This window comes from Perna viridis, chromosome 5, assembly GCF_037379345.1.
Source record: "Perna viridis isolate PV_CMFRI_1.1 ecotype Kerala chromosome 5, ASM3737934v1, whole genome shotgun sequence".
NCBI lineage: Eukaryota > Metazoa > Mollusca > Bivalvia > Mytilida > Mytilidae > Perna > Perna viridis.
The window spans coordinates 28,329,700-28,336,253 of NC_142449.1; positions in this window are offsets into that span (position 1 = coordinate 28,329,700).

Sequence of the window (6,554 nt, forward strand, 5' to 3'; positions counted from 1 at the left end):
TGTTGTGATTAAAATGCCTTTTCAAAAACATTTGGATAACGCTTGTACCAAATATACTCCAATATATATGGTTAAGGACCGCTCCGTCTAAGAACCTGGCGAAGTGTGTATAGAGTGTGGTTTATGAAGAAAAACAAAACGCCGATATTTTATTGTATCATCCAATTGCTAAGACTAAACAGAAAATTAAGATGTGCCACCCACTGCCTGATTCTTAAACAAATTGGTACTTAATTAAGCAAACAATACTATGTTTAAAACGTATTTATCATGTATTTTATTAAAGCAATTTAATATTTGATAAACAATTACAATCAAAGTAAATTAAGACAGAGGAGTAACATGACAAATATTAACATTAATCCTTTTTAGCTTCATTTTGCTCCAAATTTCTATAATATGGATGGATTATTAACACCTTTAGATATTTGGAAGATCGTTTGCTTCAAAACAATGATGACTTCAATATTTATACTAAAGATTTATATCATGGAGAACTCTGTTTGGATAAAGCAAATATTGATAATAAAGAATGTCTGTTTCTTGATGTAAATATTCACATCGATAATCTTAAACTTAATACTAAAATATATGATAAAACGGCTGAGTTTTCATTCTCTATTGTCAACTATCCGTTTTTAGATGATAACGTCCTCTTGTCACCATCATATGGTGTTTACATATTACAATTGGTTCGATTTGCTCGTATGCGTAACAATATTTTGGATTGTAACGAAAAGAATCTTTGTATAACCAAGACAATTACTATATCAAAGTTTCCAATATTCCAAGCTCGTAAAAACATTTAATTTGTTTAAACTAAAACAAGGAACTCACTCTGAAATACAGTTGTACTACTTGTTTAGGATGAATACGTGCGGGTATCTCTCACGTTTTGGTTTATTCTATTTGTAATAGTCTACACAAAGCACGGAAAGCTCGTTACTCACCCAATTAGTTAACTAAACATAGAATAGGCACATTCCTAAGGAATATAGTTATGATATGGTTGTCAAATTACAAAACAAAAGTAAAACAGAAAAAAACAGTTTTTTGCATGACATGGGTTGCGTCCTTATTTTATGACTTACGATGTTCCGTGATACTCAACCTCGCATGGGAAGAATTTGGATCGATTTTGCATACGAAGGGAATATGACGTTGTCTTATTTTAAATTGTTCTGGAGTTGGCATCTCAGTTTGTACATATGAGTGATTTATATTTATTTAGTTTCTTGAACTCATGCCTTTTTTAACTGATTATAGGTGTGTTTAACTGTGTAATATTTTTTTTCTATAAATGACCAGATTTTAAAACGGTTTGTGATCACGCCAAAGTTCTTTACCCCCCCCCTCCCCGCATTTTTGGGGCCTATGCCAAGTCAGGAATTTCTTACCTCTGTTTTTACCTATAGTTTATTTTTATTATTTTTATTCAATTTAAGTATATACGGAAACATGTTCCGCTGTACATATGTTCAATGCTGTTTTGAGTCCAGTTGCAGCCTTCCCTGTTGTATGAAAGTTTCCTGGACAATCATTGAAGACCAATTAGTGGACTTTGGCTGAGAGGATTAAGAGATATAAACAAACATACCCCAATATCACAGCGTTAGTGGGAACGGACCAAAAGTATCGTTTGATATTTGTAGTCCGACAATAACTTAATATTTGAACTCAATCAATATTGTTTAATGTTCTATATTTGGAAATCAAATTGGTTTTCATTATATATTGCTTCCATAAATTCCAGAATACCTTACTGTGAATCGCAAAAATCCGTTAGGTTTTAATAAAAAATAAGTTACTGAATAACCCATTCAGGTTAAACTAAACATATTGTTAAATGCCAGTAATGTGAGAAATGGTTAAGAGATATTATATTTGCATGGAAACTTTTATATGGACATTCATGAATACAAAATGTATGTTAATTAAATCGAAAGCAGTTCTAAGGCTTTTGTACCTAATAAGCTTCTGCTTTTAGACCAAAATATGACCCATTCTATTCCAATTATGATATTTGGTCATTTGCTGAATCACAAGACAATTTTTCCACGTGTTTTGAACCGTTTTGGCGTACAAAACAACTCTTTTAAGAACAGCTGCACAAGAACTTGTCTAACATGGCATTATCAACCAATCGGATGTTTCGAAAAGGTCAAACATCATCTGACCTTTTTGTTTTTGCAACAAAATATTAGAAAGACACTATTTCATATAGAGAAGATGAAATATCAATTAACAATGGCGTAAGAACATATTTACTTTACATCTGCCAATACGAATGTTGAAGTATACTTTTTTCATGTTGGAGTTACTCTTAGCCAAATCAAAATGAAAAGAAATAGTACTAAAACTTTTGGTTGATTTTATATAAACTCATGCACATGCAAGTACCAATGGTCTTACCATCAACACTTTCTTGCGTACATAATCCGGATAACCGATTATTTTCATGACTTTTAATTGTCAAGTAGGACATATGAAAATTGTTTTTCAAACGACAATGTTACAGGTTAAACCTTTCCAAACTGTTAAATGATTACAAATGAATTACTTTAAGTAAAAGTCAATTCAAAATTACAAACCTATTAAACTCTAAGCACTAGTTATAAGGAAAATCCAAGATGGAAATTCCATATAACTATTGATATTATCAAGGTAAAAACCGGAAGGTTGGAATACTGCCATGATGTAATGTTCAAAACAATGCTTTAAGGAAAGGTCCAATACAAAAATCAAAACATATATCAGAGACTGATTGTGGCATTTTCTATTTGTCTCATTGCTAGAAAAGTAACTAAAATTACTTTTGTTTGTTGTACGGATAAATAAAGTTTGTGTCAACAATAGAAAGTCCGATCATTGTGATATTGCAATTAATAATATGACATTTCTTCCTGGCCATATTTTCATATTAAAATTTTACACTTGTAGAAAACCTTTCTAACTAAATGAGCGAAGCCACAATTTCTTTACTCTGACAGATATGAAGAAACATGTAAGAACGAAAATATGAATTTAGCTTCACAACACAGGTTCACCAGGAATAATTTTTGAAGGACAGATCATATACATGCAGTGAGAGGCAAAGCCAAATCCGTGGATTCATAGGTAAATGCCTGCGTCTGGACGGGTATTCAGTGAATAAACTTTTGAGCGGTAATCAAAAGGATATATTCCACGAATAAATCTCGGACGAAGAAACTAATAATGTCCAACATGGGACATGAAATAAATAAAATACCACGTACAAAGAAACACAGGTAAATAAGCAACTGGACTCAACTAAAAACCGGTAGCACGGACCTTGTGCGCCCGTAGGATAAGCGTCTTCTGCTTTTCTAGAAACAACTATCGAATTGCTCTTAAAATGAACGCCCATGGGAGTTATGCTATTCTTATTGATTTGCGCTTTCCCTTGGCTAATTTACTTACATCAAAACAAAACTATTGCATTTATTTTGAACACCTAAATCATTTTTTTAATCTTAACTAACTAAGAGCAATCTAGGAAACTTGACCAAAGAAAAACAATCTTTCTTTTATGTAAATCAAGATAATATTGGGTCCGGACCATCACGGACTTTGTATTTCATGATTTCAAAGAAGGGATTTGACATTCTGAATAAGAAGCAACAGTAATTGTTGAGTGTTATCGAATCACGCTATCGGAAAGATTCACGACTATTCAAACAATAATTTAAAGTTTGATTTTCTATTCGTTTGCTGAGTTTGTCAGTTGTTGAATTCATCCGACTTAACTCTATGTACTACAATAAAGTGGCTAATAGAGCGTATTAATTTGAATACAGAAATGTTAGTCAATAATTCTGATGGTAAACAAATGTACATGGTACTGTACTTCAGAGTTTTTTTTTTTTTTGTTTTCTTTTAATTTTCTTTTATCATTGTAGAGAAGGGAAAAGAAAGGTAACTCTAGTAAATATGACTTATGGAGAATTGAAACAATTTATATTATAAAATATTTGTCGGGAGTAAAATTGTAACAATAAGATTTAATTTGCTTCTAGGACAATGAATTTAACATAAAATAGTGCACATTGTTTCAGATGTAAAAAAAAAATGTGTTGTATATATTTCCATAATTGTTTTTGTATAGATTTAAGGTACTAGCCCAATTAGTTGGCTAAGCTTAAACTATCAAACAATCTTCTACGAAAACCGCATTAGTAATTGTATCACCTTTATATCATGTATCGACTCATTTTGCTATTATTTGTAAAAGTTTTATTGTCTTGAACGAAAGAACGGGACAAAAGAGAAAACGAAGTTAAAATTTATCAACAACTTAAACTATATAACCAAAACAATACATTTCTACATTTGGCTTTCACATCTTTAAACCCCTTTTGGAGAAAGTTATTACACTAAAAATAATGGCTAGGCTAAAATATATTGTTAATAGTTTTTTTTTCTAATCAATGTTCTTATTAAAAAGAAAACTTGGTCCTATTATGTGTTGTAATTTGTTACTTCCATGTAATGCCAATATGGTTAGAAGTACATGTACCTATGTAGTTCTTTTTATAGGACGGATTGAACTAACATATTCATTACATTAATCGGCTTGGTTGTACTATATTGTTATTATTTGCGGTCCGCTCGTGTGAAATGCACTCAAGACAACGGCTCAATATAGTAAATAGTTAAAACAAGGGAATATTTTATAAATAATAGATCAAAGTACACAAAATTAAAATAATAACTGCAAATTCATATTTTTGTAATAAAAATCTAATGTGGGTTTTTCAGGGGTTACACAAAGTATGTCTTATTAGCACGTTGTGTACTGAGCTATTCAAATCTTTTTGCACGTTCATGAATATACCTTAAGCGAAATTTAAATTGTCGATTATTTACGAATTGCAGAGGTCTCTACTTTTAGAAGACAACAAATACAACATAAACAATTTTATATTTTCATTTTTCTTTTGACATATAAGCTGACGAATCTTAGTATAGTACTGGTACATGAAAGTTGAGAAACCATGGTTGTTACTTGTCAAATAACATGTTTTATCCAGTTACATATTCTTACAGAGACTGACACTTAACTATACCGACAACTCATTGGTAAACAACATCAATATATATATAGTCAAAGGGTTTTTTTATGTCTCAGTAATTCCAATTTCCTCCACTCTAACTCTCCATTGTCCATCCGAAAACCCCTTGATTCATTTTCTAATTATAATTAGTGGTCGATGTAGTCTAAATATGTACTCATATGGCGCAAATCTGACTGGGTAAAATAATGATGAAGTTTTCTCATATTTATAATCTTATTTGTCCCGTTTATGAATGATTTTTTTTGAAAATACAGACCCTGTGTATACTTGACTACAGACAAAGGCATTCCCCGTCCGTACGCCTCTCATATTGTACATAGTCTGGGTATTTTCGACAATACCTTGACATGGTATATATTTTTCTAGACAGATCCAATCCCTTTTGAAATTTATTTAAAATGTCTTTTTCCAGTTACAAGATTTTTTAACGATAGGTCAGAAAACATGATCAACAAATGATTAAGCGAATTCGTTTTTAAATTTCTATTTTCATATGACAGTATGACACTTTTTTTAAATGTTTCTTTAGGAATAATCAAAGCTCCGGCTTAACCGTCTTCTCCTTTGAGCTTGTATAATACCTGCCACTGGTCCTGTCATTATTACCACTAAAAAGCCATGTTCCAAGTAGAAACAATTATAGTATGCTGTACAAGCAAGGGCTTTATAAATTTAAGGCTCACTCGTCGTTTAGTAAATACTTTGCTGTGTGTTTGTCTGTGCTATCTTCTTTTGGTCTCTCTACCATGGGCGATGACTATGATTTACCGTCTATGTACTGGATTCCTTAACTCCACAAGAATCCATACAAACAACGTTACATAGCTGGATCCGCAAAATGTACCACCAGACATCTTTCAAATTTTTTTTTGGCGTTTTTCGTGATTTTTTTCATATATTTTATAATGATTAAATCATCATTTTCGATTCTTTCAGAAATTAAGTATCAGTAGAATTAGCTTTTAAAGCGGTTATCTAATTGCAGACAGTTATATAAAAAGTTTCAATCATATATATTGCATTTTGATATGCTGTTTACGTGTTTCACGGAATACCCTAGACCCTGCATCATTTCCTAAAAAAATTGTAGGCCAACCAATTATCTTTCAATTTTTGAGCAGTGGAATGAACAATAATTTTGCCACTCAACGTGCCATTTCCGCATTGTAAATTATATTGTTGCTGATTTTGGTAACATACATTCGTTATTTTTTCCTGTTTTGCCCTAAAGATGCAATACGCAAATGACATACGCTTATGTAGTATTGGTGATGACCTTTATCAATTGATTCCATATTAAGTGGGAATTATCAACTTAATAGATAAAGTTTGTCTATAACAACAGTAGCAAACATGGTCTGGATTTAATTTCTATAATTATTTTTTATGGTCGTATATGTAATTGGATTCTCGGATACCGGTGACTGTGCATCAACAGAAATAGAATTGTGTCATAAT